Source organism: Myotis daubentonii, chromosome 1, assembly GCF_963259705.1.
Source record: "Myotis daubentonii chromosome 1, mMyoDau2.1, whole genome shotgun sequence".
Lineage (NCBI taxonomy): Eukaryota > Metazoa > Chordata > Mammalia > Chiroptera > Vespertilionidae > Myotis > Myotis daubentonii.
This window is the reverse complement of record NC_081840.1, coordinates 13,451,709-13,466,365: the sequence shown is the minus strand read 5'-3', so window position 1 is coordinate 13,466,365 and position 14,657 is coordinate 13,451,709. Positions and strand designations below refer to the sequence as shown.

At 42.1% G+C, this 14,657-nt stretch overlaps 1 protein-coding gene across 4 annotated transcripts in view; it reads left to right on the top strand.

Annotated features, from left to right (window-relative positions):
- The window catches only part of FLRT2 (fibronectin leucine rich transmembrane protein 2), a 100,390-nt gene that overhangs the window by 45,023 nt on the left and 40,710 nt on the right, over positions 1–14,657 (top strand). The window contains exon 1 of one of the 4 annotated variants that reach the window (XM_059688862.1): positions 840–925. The exons of 2 other annotated variants lie outside the window; for them this stretch is intronic. The gene's annotated coding sequence lies outside the window, so the exon portion shown is untranslated. Of the gene's footprint in view, positions 1–839; positions 926–13,858; positions 13,881–14,657 lie in introns of those variants that run through there. One more of the 4 variants, XM_059688871.1, reaches the window with a different exon arrangement.

The following is a 14,657-nucleotide window of genomic DNA, read 5'->3' as shown; positions in this document are numbered from 1 at the left end:
TCTTCCTCATTTCTTTTTTGTTACGCTGCGTTCAAATAGTCATTCCCCAATGTGGGAGTTTGTGAACAGTGATTCTGTTCCAGAGGAGAGCTAATCTCAAGTGGAAATTTCTAGGAGCCTGCATTTCCAAAGAGCTTCCCAGGAAACCATGAAGTATACTAGTGATGAAAGACCTCTGTTTGCACCATTAACCAGGTCAAACATATAGCTCATTCAAAATCTGCTCATGGCTGATTGTTCTGTTATAGAAATAACAGATTTAATAATTAAAAACGCAGGATACCCGGTTACGTTTGACTTTCTGATAAACAACATACATTTTGTTGTACACCTATGCCCCATGCACCATATCTTATTTTCCTTCACCTGGCAACCTTTCATGCTGTAGAGAGCCAGGACAGACTCTGGGTCTTTGACAGTGTTAATATCGAGGGGTCACAAAGGATCCTGAGACAAAGAGATGTTTATGGAGGCTTTGGCCCTGTCTTTTAACTCTATCTTGATCAATTTGAGGACCATTGTTTTAGGGGAAAAAATAGAATATTTTAAAATACATCTTTCATTCATTTTCTTACCTCTATGCTGCATTTTGCCAGTACTGCATTCACTTTTATTTCTTAAAGAAAATTGAAGGTTTTTTTTGTGTGTTTTTTTTTAGAGTGCAAAGGAATTTAGCCGCATGGCTCCTATTAAGCCATCAGTTCATGTGGATATTTGTTCCAGCGTTTCTCGTGTGGGTACAACCACCTTCTCTTAAATTGCACAACTCTATTTTGATGTGAGGCTTTATGTGGAATCTAAGACCTCCCTACTGACCAATTTGTTGTCTTCCCAAATAGTTTTTTTTCCAAGTGGAATATTTTCTACTGGCACTGACCTGCATCACTTTAGTCTCCTTTGGAAAACATTGGACATACCGGGTAAGGTAAGAAACAGAGGCATGGGCCATTGTTTGAGAGCAGACAAGGTCAGCGCTAGCAACACCGACATTCATTTCCACCCAAGTTGATCTCTGGGTACCTACCTCTTGTGCTTAGTATAAACTGACTCAGCAGAAAAGGCCATTAGATAAGCCTCTACTTTTGCATTGGCCTTTATTGATAAGTGATAGATGGGATTTTCAAAGCACTGAATGGGCACACTGGTCTTGTGACTGTGGTAGATACTATCCTGTAATAGGTGGCAGTGATTGCCCCAGTTCAGCTATCTGATGGTTGTTTATTCCCAACCTTTGCCCCCCAAACTTTTACCTTCTCACTGAAATCTTAAAACTGAAACCTGATCATCCTACCCAATCCTTCCATCTAAAACAGGCCCTCCGTTACAGTGCAGGTCACTACTGAATATGTATGCTATGTCTCAGCACCTTGGAGAGGAGTGTGTCGGTGGAATATGTGAATCTGACTTAGAGCCCCATTCCCCACTTTCTGGGGCTGATGTCAATTTGATTCATTCTTATTGAAAGATTTCTTCAAATTAAAAAAATAAAATAAAATAAAAAATCTACCAATACCTCTGTTTCTCCCTCGGATCATTGTTTTCGAATGGAGTAAGGGCTTTGCAGCGCAAGAAAGATATAGTAGGTGATCCCAAATCCACTCACCTTTTTAGTCAGTCCATGCTAAGTTGGAACTGGGGAAATGGGGGAAATGAAATGGCCTCCCAGTGGAATCTCATACCAGGGGTAGCTAAATGGAACTGTCAGAGATGAACAGTTTGGATCCCTGAGGGCTCAAACCGACCATGTTGACAAGTATGGGAAACCCTGCCCCAGACTGTACTTCTCCCCGCAGGGCCAACGGGCTAGTAAATGAACCACCTGCGGCAGCCATTCCCAGCCTCTCCGTAAGAGCTGCGGACAGCGAGAGTGTGCAGGAGGGGAGACAGAATGGGGCCAGTTTTGTCCCCGCAGCCACCTTCTAGCCATAGTTCCGCTACCAAGCGCCTTCTTTCTGAGGGTCCAATGTTCATCTGTGATGAAGTGATAATACTGCCTGCTTGGCTAGGCTATTCCAGAAGATGAAAGCAAGTAATATACGTTAAATGCTTAGTATAATGCCCGGGAGGGGGAAGACTTTTACAGAGTTCAGTAAACCTTAATTCCCTCCTGTCTGTAAAACTCCCATTTGTGAGGGCACATTCTAGAATTGGAAAGGATGCTTATTGCACTAACTCTTTAAGAGATTTTTCATGGACTTGTTTACTCATAATCTGCATTTCCTCTGATTGGTAATCTACCGTGGAGTTCCCCAGTGACCAATCTTGAGATAAAATGATCTTCCTTTACTCTAAATCTATGCAATATATATTTCTTATGACTAGAGACAAAGGATAGCATTTTCTTTTCTTTTGTAATAAACATTTCTTTAAAAAAATTTTTGGAATATACTTGGTATGCAATGTCCTATTAGTTTCAGGTGTATTTCATAACGATTCGATGTTTATATATGTTATGAAACAATCACCACAATAAGTCTAGTGATCATCTGTCACCACACAGAAGTTATTACAACATTATTGACTCTATTTTTTATGCTGCACATCACATTCCCATGACTTATTTATTTTGTAACTGGAAGTTGGGTATGCTATATTTAAAATTCTGGCTGTCAGAGGCAGCCTCAGCAACTCCTGATTAAATCCTCAGTTATTCAGGTTTCTTTCAGATTGGTTGCCTTTTAATTATATGTGTTTTCCTATTTTCCTTTCAGGATGAGAACTATGTATTGTTATCACCATGGGTATCTTCTGAGGCCTCAAAGTATTGGGCTGTTTTCCTCTACTTGGGTATAGAGGCAGAGAGATATTAGAGTTTGTCCAAAAGTATTTGCTCTCCAAACAGTAGACAGAGTGATTTATTTTTATAAAGTGCAAAAACATCATTGTTGTGTGTTTGGTGCTTGCAAACTGGGAACTTTATATGTTACAAAGAGCTTTCAACACCTTCTTCTCCTCCTTTGAAAAATAATCAGCATATTCCTTGCCTCTGGCATTTTTTCAAGGAAAGCCAAAGACTGTTTTCCAATTTCTGAAAATCTAATTCCTAAACCAATGGCAGTACAAACCGCCCGTATCTTCTGTGGGTAGGTTAACAAGCCATTTGTCCTTCTGTTTTCAACTCATTTCAGACTTGCAGCTCTCTGTATTAAAACTAACTGCTTGCTTCAGGGTGGAAATATCTCTTACCTTAGAGAAAGGGCATGACAGACCCAAGAGGAGTTCCAGATGTGCCCCCCAGGGCACTGACACTCTGAGCTCAGAGGGGAGCAGGGATTCTGATGGCAGACCCAAATCCACAAAGTGAAATGTAGCCAATGTGCACATGCTTTGCTTTTTTTTTTTTTTTAAAAGAAAGAGTGAAAAGCCAGCTCTGGACATGTGTGCTCCTGATCTGACATATTGTTATTCCTCTAAATATAGCTTGGACATTTGTCAGTGGATTGTGAAGCTCTTGTTCAAAATAAAATGGAAATTCAAATCTCAAAATAAATAAGGAGCAAGTGATTGGTAATTCATTGCCATTTGCATTTTTCCTTTTGGGTTGGTGAGTCTGAGGTCCCTGGAATTCCCCTGTGGGTGACCCCGTTTAACTAATTATTCAAGGGCCATTGGATCTTATCATTTTGATGTGTGCTTTTGCTGCTGGAAGAGAAAACTAGAAAGCTGAATCGATTTCCTGAAAATGTATTTTTTATATTTTGTCAATATGTACACAAGAGGAGGAGAGGGAGGGAAATGGTTCATTTGAAGTGATGTAGATACCCTTCTCTCCTGCTACATTAAGGAGAGTTGAGTGCATGCATGTAGGGAAGAATTCTAGTCTCGAAACCACTGCCACTGTCTTTTAAAGGAGACATGTGGATTTTCATTCATTTCCTACAGCTTTACTCCACATAGAATATTCTGCTTTCTGCCCTCTTTTGGTCAGTTTATTAGCCTCATACTTGCATGCCCTGACTTCACTTTTTGTGTTCTACTTCCCCTAATGGCAATAGGACTTGAGTGTGAAGGTCACGGACAGACTTGGGGCTTTCATTCAGCAAATGGCAATCACTTCCCTTATAGCAGTGGTTCTGAACCTTCTTAGTGCCGCGACCCTTTAATACAGTTCCTTATGTTGTGGTGACCCCCAATTTCATTGTTACAAATTGAACATAATTAACGCATGGTGATTAATCACAAAAACAATATGTAATTATATATGTGTTTTCCGATGATCTTAGGCGACCCCTGTGAAAGGGTCGTTTGACCCTCAAAGGGGTCGCGACCCACAGGTTGAGAACCACTGCCTTAGAGAGTTTGCCCAACTGTGAGTGGAGGAGCAAAGGGCCAGATATTTTAAATGTCCCATTGAGTCGGTGGTCTTTCCTGAGCAGGATGCAAGGATGGTTTCTTTCCTGGGTTCTTGTCCAGGTGGATTCGAAGAATGAAGCCACGGACAAAAGGCGGTAGATGAAAAGGGTGGAAATTTATTGGAAACAAGAATAGACTCCCACCTGGGGAGGGGGTCCCACAGGTGGTAGCCCACTAAGCTCCTTCTTTCTAAGGTGTACAAAGGGCTGCAATTCTTTGTTTCTTGATATTCCCTTCTGATTGGTCACTAGATCAGCTTCAAAGCTCAAACCCCACTTGGTGTCCCCTTCTTTTCCCCCTTCAGTGGTAGAATTCTCTGTCTCCTGTGAAAATCTGTTTTCCTCTTTCTCCCGTTTGTCAGCATTTTTCTACCCTCTGTGAAAGTTTGTTTCCTCTTTCTCCCCATTCCCTGTGGCTTGTCCCTATCTTCTATGAATGGATGTCTTCCTCTCCCCTTATCCTGTGGCACCTTTTGTTCTCTGTGAATGTATGCCTTTTGGTAGCTCCAAGCCCCACCTACTATGCCTTCCTCCCCCATGGACCCCCTAATTCCCAAAACTCCCTAAGCCTGCCTATTTTGCCCTAAAAACTCCTTTCACCGTGCATTTTTGGCCTGTTTTGTCATTATCTAGTCCCTCCTTTCACCCCGCCCCCCCGCCACTGCCCAGTTCTTCATGCAACCATTCAGAAAACTGCTAAACATTCCACTGTATCAGCTTTTATGACTTGTGCCGGCACAACAATCACAGGCACACTGTGTTAATGCAGCAGTGTAAAAGCATACTGCAAACATTATCACATTATCATCAAATGAGAACATCTTTATAAGTCTATAATCATGTAGAATAATAATCGCAGCAGTAACAGTGACATCCGATGGATGATAAACCAAGACTAGATGGCTAAATGGCTCGCTAAGAAAGTCACCTTGTAAATTAGAGGCAGAGCAGAGGGAAGGATGTATTAGCCTACCTAACAGGCAGTCTTTATCCCTTCCCCTGCCCCCCCCTCCCCCCCGGATACAATAGAAGAAAATAGACAGGCAGTCTGGCTGGTATAGCTCAGTGGTTGAGTGTCAACCCATGAACCAGGAGGACATGGTTCCATTCCAGGTCAGGACACACACCCAGGTTTCGGGCTCGATCCCCGGGGGAGAGGTGGGTACAGGAGGCAGCCAATCAATGATTGTCTCTCATCATTGATGTTTCTCTTTCTCTTCCTCTCCTTTCCTCTCTGAAATTAATAAAGATGTATTTTTTTAAAAAGAAAATAGGGCAGCAGTGTGGGACAAATGAGGGTCGGGAATGTAACAAACTATTTTAAGGAACTTTTTGGTTATCTGACTTACTTACTTTATGTGGCTCATTTCAGGAGCGTTCTTTTATAAAAAGAGGATTGCTTCAAATGACAGAAATGCACGGAGTCACAGCTGGCTCTCTGGGCGGGTGAAAAGCTGCTGTCTCTCATGGCACAGGGGGTAAATTGAATCTGATTGCCTTCTAGATCGCTGTCTCTGCTCCTCAAACCCAGACTGGCACTCAGAAACCTGGAACCATCTTGCAAACCTGGGAAATGTCTGGGCAGCAGAAACACCCTCCCAGTTGGAACCTCATGCCTTCTAATCCTCCCCAGCAGCCCTGATAGAATCAGCTCCTGGAAACACAGAAAGTCTTTTTGGGGGATGACTGGTGTCTGCAGTGAATCCCGAGTCCTCTTCCACCCTCCCTCAGGCGTAAGGTCCTCCTTCCAGCAGGTGCTGACAGACCTCATGCTCCCCTCTCCTGGGCTGTCTTTGAAGTCAGGCAAAGCTGTGCGGTGGCTGGTGGGAGTGGGGAGTTGGAGGGGAGGAGCAGGGGCAGCTGGAATTCATGCTGCTCCCTGGGATTACAGCTTTCTCTTTCTCCTCCTTAAAAAAAATGTATGCTTACTTTTATTTCACAATGTATGCGGTCTCTTGGCTATAATAAGACAGAGAGGATCGGTCTGGTTTAACAGATCACCTCCAGAGGCAGTGTATGTATGCAGAGTTGATGGTGACAGGCAGCTGCCAAAGCCATGAGTGCCAGGATTTGAAAATCAGATTTATACCCATTTCATTCAGGTTTAGGTGATTTGGGAGAGGAGAAGGACTGGGAGGTGTCAGAAAATTTACAAAGGACTCCTGATGCTCTCCCTTTCTTAATATCTCCTCCCCAGCTACCTGGATAAAATTACCTTACCTCCCAGAATCTCAACTTCCCTACTTATAAAATGGAAATAAAACTCTCAGCTGGTGGGTTGTTTTGCAGATGAAAGGATGCAGCATTCTTAAACATTTCACAGTTTCTGGTTCAACTTAACTGCTTAATCGGAATCCTTGGTCATGATCATGACTGTTTTTAGGGTATAGCAAATTTTCATGAATTATACACAGGGGTCTAGAGGGTAGAAATGGACAGGGTCCTCTTTAAAAGCAACACCACTGGCATAATAATGAGTGCCCTTGTGAACCTATTTGCCACAGTCCAGGTTAGAAAGGGTGGTCATTCAATGCATAGGCTACTGGTATTTCCTAAAATAAGTCGTTATCCAAAGAGGATGCCTGGACCATGTGTAGATTTGTCCTTGAACGTTCACCAGTCTGGTTGGGGTTGTTTCAATTCTGTCACTCGGGTTTGCATCTTGTCTTTCTTTCTGTTTTTAGTTGTTTGGCTTTCTCCCAAAGTATTTGTGGCTAAAATTCATTTTGGACTCCGAGCTGCCTTTTTTACATAACCTTTGGATTGGAATCAATAGAATGTCAAGATGCCAGGCACATTCAGCCTAATAGCAGGTGGGTGTCTGCTGGCCAGTGCTTCTGATTTGCCTGACAGTAGCAAATTTAGGCCAGAATTAATGAGCCGTGGAAGGTGCTGTCTGTGTTGCTCGATGTTTGTAGCATTTTCAGAAGTAAATTTGCTTTCTTCTAATGGGATCATGTTTGCTCAAGAAATAGGCATTTATAGGTAGGCAGGCACACATATGTTTGTGTGTATTCGTTTATTATGATACCGAGCCAATTTCTTCTTAGAAAATAATATTCACACACACACCAAAACATCTGACTCATAAACCTAAATAGAGTTTAGTTTGAGTTAACAGTTTGTCTCAGTCTGTTTCATGTTCAAGGAGAAGAAAACACTCAAATGCTGAGTGAATCGCTGAAGTTTTTGTTGACACCCGTTAGGACACATGAAGGGCTGATTTCGGAAACAGCCGGTCAGCAGAAGAGGCCACCTGGAGTGGTGGGTGAGGGGAATGGGCCAGAGCAGACACTACTGCACGAATCTTGCTTCTGTTGCTTAGAGGATGTTTGACATTGAGGAATCCACCTGCCTTTTGACTTTCCTTTTCCTCGGGGTCTTTACTTGTATATCAGAGAGTAAAAATAGATTAAATGTGGACATGCATGTAAAGGCTCTGGCGTACATCAGTCTTTCCTTCAACCGCGGCTTTGTAACTCATTAGTAGAGATAGAAGACCTTAGTGATGCTTCTGATTTCCATGTTTATACTTTAGTTGACCTTTTGTTTTTCCTCCTTTGTATCTTGCAACAGGCTTTCTCTTGTTTCAGCTTTTAATTTCAAGAAACTCAGTTCTGGAACCCATGCCTTCTAATCATTGACTAAAAATGCCCTTTAAATTCCCGAAACCTCCCACAGTGGGATGATATTAACCATCCTGATCTAGATTTGGGCAGAGGACGAATAGGATGAAAGTGAAGCTGATGCAAATTAGCCTTCCATTTGTTTGAGATGGTCCGGAAACAGCAGCAACCAGCCAGCCAGTATTCCAGGATTCTAGACCGGAGCAAGCAGTGCTCTGAATGACAAGCCTGTGGCTTCATATGGCTCACGCAGGATGCCACTTATCCCCAGAAAAGACCAGTCTCTATATTTAGTGGTTAGAGAAAGGAAAACAATAGTTTGACAGGACCAAGGAGTCCTAGTTCAAACAGTTTAGAAAATTCTACCACGTCTCCACTTGCAACAAAATGGCCATGGTTCCCTTTCCTCGGGTTCAAAACCCCAGTCCTCAGGGACATTCATAGTCAGGAGCACAATAATGTTAGCATTGGAGGTTGATCCCAGACTGAAGTGGTCCATGTTCTTCTGGAATAAAATATTAAATTTTCTCGCATTGGAGGTTGATCCCAGACTGAAGTGGTCCATGTTCTTCTGGAATAAAATATTAAATTTTCTCTTTTTTAAAATATATTTTATTGATTTTTTACAGAGAGGAATGGAGACGGGTAGAGAGTTAGAAACATCGATGAGAGAGAAACATTGATCAGATGCCTCCTGCACACCTGCTACTGGGGATGTGCCCGCAACGAAGGTATATGCCCTTGACTGGAATCGAACCCGGGACCCTTCAGTCCGCAGGCCAATGCTCTATCCACTGAGCCAAACCGGTCAGGGCTGAAATTCTCTTTATGCAATGGTGACATGCATTTTATAAAGTTTGTTTTACACTATCAATTATTTTAAAACTTATAGAAATCGGTTTTTAATGATTTAATTTTTTTTATTCAGAAAAAAAATATAGATGTGTTTACTTATGAGGGTTGTGAAGATGGTGTCTAAAGATCCTTAATACATTTTACTTGAATGAAAAAAAGGTGTAATATTTGGGGTCACTTTGCAGTGCAATTAAGATGTGTGATAAATGTGATTTTTGTCCTTTCATTTCAACTTGGGTCATAACCTTTGAATGGATGAAATCTTGGCTCTGGATGACAGCTATACCCACGAAGATGGGTGCAGTTTGTCATTGGCTTATATGTTTCCTTTTATGGGTTATGACTTTCCTTTCGTGGAGTTCATAATTTACACCGGCTATTTTTTTCCTGGGGGGCGGGTAGCAAATGGGAAGCAGCATTGGTTCAACGTGTTCCTGGAAAGGGCAAAGGCTTTGGAGGAAGAACTAAACTTAAATATTTATTTGATCTTATTTTTCTGAATATAGGTTTTTGTGTCTCTATATTGTACATAAGAATTCTTTCCGCATGTTCTCATGAAGTTTACTGAGAGGGTGTTTATAGGGAACAGACCTCTAACAGTGGAAGATAATAGCCACGACCATTCCATATTCTGTGGGATATACCAGGTTTAAGGTATATTTAGGTCCTGTTCTTACATATAAAGGCTGATAGGAAGGTGAAATAAATGGAGTTTGGATATCATTCTACTCAATAGCCAGAGGAGCATTATTTTGATACATGTGCAATATTGCCTTATGAGTGTGTGTGTGTGTGTGTGTGTGTGTGTAAGAGAGAGAGAAGAGAGAGAGAGAGAGAGAGAGAGAGAGAGAGAGAGAGAGAGAGAGAACTGTGGTTTCTTTCAATTTGGGAACATCCATGAAAGGGATAGAAAGATTGAGTTGGGAAACTAAATTATAAAAAATATTTGCCCTATAACTTTTAGATATTTTTCAAACCTCCTTACTGATTTTAATTTGTAGTTAGTGTTTGTTTGAAGCAGTATAGCAAGAATGGTTAAGCAGTCTTGAATCAAGTCAATCTGGGTTGAAATCCTGGCATTTATGAGTATGAATCTTGGGTGACTTAACCTCTGTGGGCTCAGTTTCTTCATAAGTATAATGGGAGTAACTAGAGAACCAACCATTTAATGCTTGGATTAAATGAAACATCTTAAATAAGGTGTCTGGCACATAGTTAGGCACTCAATAAATAAATTATAGCTGTTATTATAATCCTTATTATGATATTTATAATGGCCATGATAGTCCTATGGTATGCAGTCCTGAGAATTACATGAGATATTCATGTGTAGGTTTGTCTTGCAAAGAAAGTGCTCAGGAAAGTCCAGCTGTTTTTATAAGTAACCTGCGTGGAAATCATCTGATTTTGAGCGGTATTAAGTAGTGACTCTGAAAAGGGGCATTGTTTTATATTTATTTCTGAGTAAGTGAAATATATTTTAGTTTTTTACTATGTATTTCTATTATATTCTTCCGATTTTTTTAGAATAAAATTTTTCACATTGATTCATTGCACAACTTTGGAGGTTAAAGCTAAAGTTCTACCCCAACTCCCCTCTCCCTGCCCTTATCCGAAACAGAAAGCCATCTGGAAGAGAAGACCCTAGAGAAAATTCCCACGTGAGGCATGAAATTGTCTTTGTGCAGGGTTCAGGCTCTAGGAACCTTGAGCAGAAAATGATTGAAAGGTAATCTCTATAAGATGCTGAACATTCGTGGGATCAGCCCTGCCTGATGGTTAGACCATCCATCTATCCCACTACTTCCAACAGGAAATACTGGAGGCACATTTATTTATGATAATTGATTTTAATTCATTTTATTTTTATGCTATGTCATATTACTTAAAGAACCAGAGGGCATGAGACAGAACGTATAAAGTTCATCTGTTTTGTCAAAGCAGAAGCAAACAAGACACCTTTAACCCATCCAAAATCGGTGCTGCTGGTAAGCTGGAGTGGGCAGAGTTCCCCAGGAGTGGCCACCAAGGAGTTAATCCATAGAGCAAGGGATGGGTGCTCTGTTCCCTGAACAGAATTCAGTTGTGGGTGACAGCAGTGCATTTTAGGAGCAGAATGCTTCTGTTTTGGCATCAGGTACTTGAAGCCCCAGAAATACCCAGAATCAGGCAGTACGTGCCAAGGGGAGAAGCTCCAAGCACAACCTTGTCAGAGTAAGTCAAGATCAGACACCTGGCCCGCTTCACAATAATCCTTAATGGCATTGTGCAGGGAAGAGTGTATAACGCACTTTCTATGACAGGAGTGCTGCCTGTTGATTGTGATGCTTTGGGAGCATAGCCACCTCCTGAAAATCAGGCAAAAGGGAGAGAAAATGGGTCTTTCTTGAGCTAATCAGAACGTGGCAATGATTATAAGGGATGTTTGAAGAACAGGTGGTGATTGGCACCGGTTTTTGGTTGTTGATTGGTTCCTGTAGTGCACTAGACGGTTTTTATCCCTGCGAGAGGGTTCATCTCTCCTTCAGGGAATATGAGCTCCCCGTTCCTCTCCCCTGAAGCTTGCCATCTCAGGAAGGCTCCGCAGTTAAATTGCTCTATTGTCTTAACTTCTCTGCTGAGGCACTGGTGAACTGGGTCCTCCTTAGCAACTTGCCTCACACAATGTAAGAGTTGGTTAATATTTGCACAGAACTAGGAAGCTCCTTTTATGAATGAAACGCGCACGCACCAGGCCACAGTGTATTGACTCAGGACATTGCACTTAGTTCCTTGTTTAAATAATTAGCAGAAGAAATGACATGAAGAAAAAAAAAACCTGCTGAGAAGCCTCAGTGAGAAAAATGCTGTGGCCAGTGAAAGCTGCTAAAGGCCTGTTCTCTGATGTGTTAATTCTGTGCTTGCGTAAAGCAGTAGACATCCATTGCCTACGTGGGGTGACTCTTGACACTCAAACTTGGAAGTTCTTAAACGTGTCTGCAGCTCTTTTCTCCCCTTCCTGCCTTCCAGGACATGACAACATGCCCTCCAGAGCCACAGAGGACAGACATTCTTCTCTGGGCTCCCCTCCCGTGCCCGCTTCTCTGCTCACACAGCAGTGCTGCCTGGGCTCAGCAGAGAATTACTTACTGTGCGGTAGCAGGCGCCTCCGCAGATGCCCCCTAACACAGGGTGCTAAGTGGTGCTGAAAGCTGCTTTATGAGCCTTGCAGAGCCCGTGAGCCTGTCTGCAGCTGCATGTTTGGGAGAATACTGGCGGGTTCAGGCAGCTCTGCCCTACCTTAGTCAGGCCTTCTGTGTGGGAGCTAGAGGAGGCTTTTGTAACCCTGCTCACTTTTTCATTGCAAATGGGGCAGCATCCAAAAAGCATGGGAGGTGGTGGGCTTGAATGGGAAGATGATAGAGGCAATGGATGAAGAAGATATGAGAGGGCTGAGGTAAGGCATGGCTTAAGGATATTCAACTTAGAGCCCGGAAATGCGGTTGGCATTCTACTGCTGGCGGCTGACTGGCTGTGTGACCTTGAACCTTGGTTTCCTGATTTGCGAAACCAGGGTCCCAAGAGCTCTCTACAGGGTGGAGATGAGATGAAGAGAGATGATGCTTGTCATCTGTCATCAGCAGTTAATAGCGTCTCCAGTCACTCAGCCTTTTGAAGCCACCGCTCCTCGGGTTGGACTGAACTGAGACTGCCCTCTGATTGAAGGAGCAAGATCGTTTGCTCAAATGTTTTTCCCATTTGGTTTATCGGAGACTGTCGTTTCTCAGGGAAGTATTTATATGATCAATATGCTCATACTGCCCCCCACACCCTCAAAGGAGGGTCAATGGTGTTCAGTTACAATGAGGATACTAGTTATCTCCTAAATACTAAAATTTAAAAACACAAACCATTTTGTTTCTGATGACAAGTGTAAGTCAAGCTGATTATAGATAATTTGGAAAACCCAAAGTTAAAGAGTAAAAGAAACATTATATATATATGTATGTGTATGATATATGCATGAGAGTTAATATGGCATGAATTATATTACTTATATAATTTATGGTCTGGATTCTGCAAAATTGAGTTATTTTGAGGTTGAGGATGGATGGATTTTATTTTCTTCATATTTAGATATATCGAAATCACAAAAGATTTGACAATTCCATCTGGAGCCTTCCAGAAGGTCTAGGCAAAAAGCTGGAAAACAAAAAATTAGTGGTGCATTTTCCTTTTAACGCCCCCCTCCCCCACATACACTTTATTGAGAAATAAATGACAAATGTAATTGTATGTACTTTTTTTGGTAATGTTCTTTAAAACCAATGCTTCACATTTGCTGGTTATCAGTGATATTGAAAGCAAATATCTTTACATTGGCATTGGTCTGACATGCCATACACATATCTATGATAATAAAAGTGTAATATGCAAATTGACCAAATGGCTGAACAGCCGAATGACCGTCCAGACAACCATGCAATGACACGCACTGGCATCAGGCCAGCCAAGGCATGTGCGATGCAATTGGTCGGGGGGGTGCCCCTGCCTTCGCCCCATGATTGCCCCGCAGAGGGAGGCCCAGGACACCAACAGGGCAGGGTGGTCAATGAGGGGAAAAGGAGAGGTGGTGGTGGCAGACGCAGGCAATGCCAGGCCAAGGCAGATAAGGGCGGGGGGTGGGGCTGGCTGCTGGCAGCCAGAGGGAATCCCAGGTCCCAGGTGCCGGCCGCCAGAAGGGAAGTCTGGGTGCTAACAGCCGGAGGGAAGCCTGGGTGCCGGCAGTTGGGGGAAGGAAGGCCTACTCTTGCATGAATTTCGTGCATCGGGCCTCTAGTACACATATAATACATACAAACACCATATATGTTATATATGTTATATACATACAACATATATGTGATTTACTTAATCCTTTTCATAGGAGCAGAAAATGCAGCTCAGAGTGGCTAAGAACTTGCCCACAAGTCCCACAGCCACTAAGCAGTGGAGCCAGGCTTTCATCCCAGGGGAATGCAGAGCTTGTGTCTTTATCTACCCTGCCTACTGCACTGGCAGTGCTGGGGTAAGAACTACCACTCAGTCCACAGGCAAAATGTTTCCGCTGTGCATGAGAAATACACTTTAGACAGCTGCTGTGCAATATTCTGCCTATAGTAACAATATGTTACCCTTACAATTTGTTAAGGGAGTCTACCTTCCTATTCTATTTGTGGGTGTGGTCAGTTAAAAATGGCATAGAGGTCTAGGCATTGTGAAGATGACACATAGGCATAGCTGCAGGAGTGAGGAACCAGACAGTAAGCATTTTCTAAAATGTATTTTTAGAAAATTATTACATCTAGTTATTTACTACATGTCTCTATCTCAAGTATTCTTACCCCATGTAAGGTAAAATTTAAAAAAAAGAAGAAAATAAATAATGCCCAAATTGGTGTTTCATAATTCTGATAAAACTCACCTCTATTTATGTGTCAATTCTGTAACAATTTAGGAATGGAAAATATGGTATTAGTAAAAGTAAAAGATAAAACGGGGTCTTTGTTTAATATTGTTTTAAAACAATTGAAGGTAGAATACTGGTTCAGCAACTCCTCATGGCCAGGATTGTACAATGGGGCCATGATATTTCTCAGTCACAGGAGAGGAGTTCACTTCTGAAAGGTCAACATCAGAATGTAAACTGGTTCTCATGGAGTTTAGGTAAGTCAAAGAAATTCCCAGGTAGCCTGTGAAAACAAAAAATAGTAGAGATTTAAAAACAATTTGGAGTTGGCCATAGGGAAATCTATACCACTTTTATATAACCAGCATCTTGGTTACGTGTCGTAATTTCCAGTTT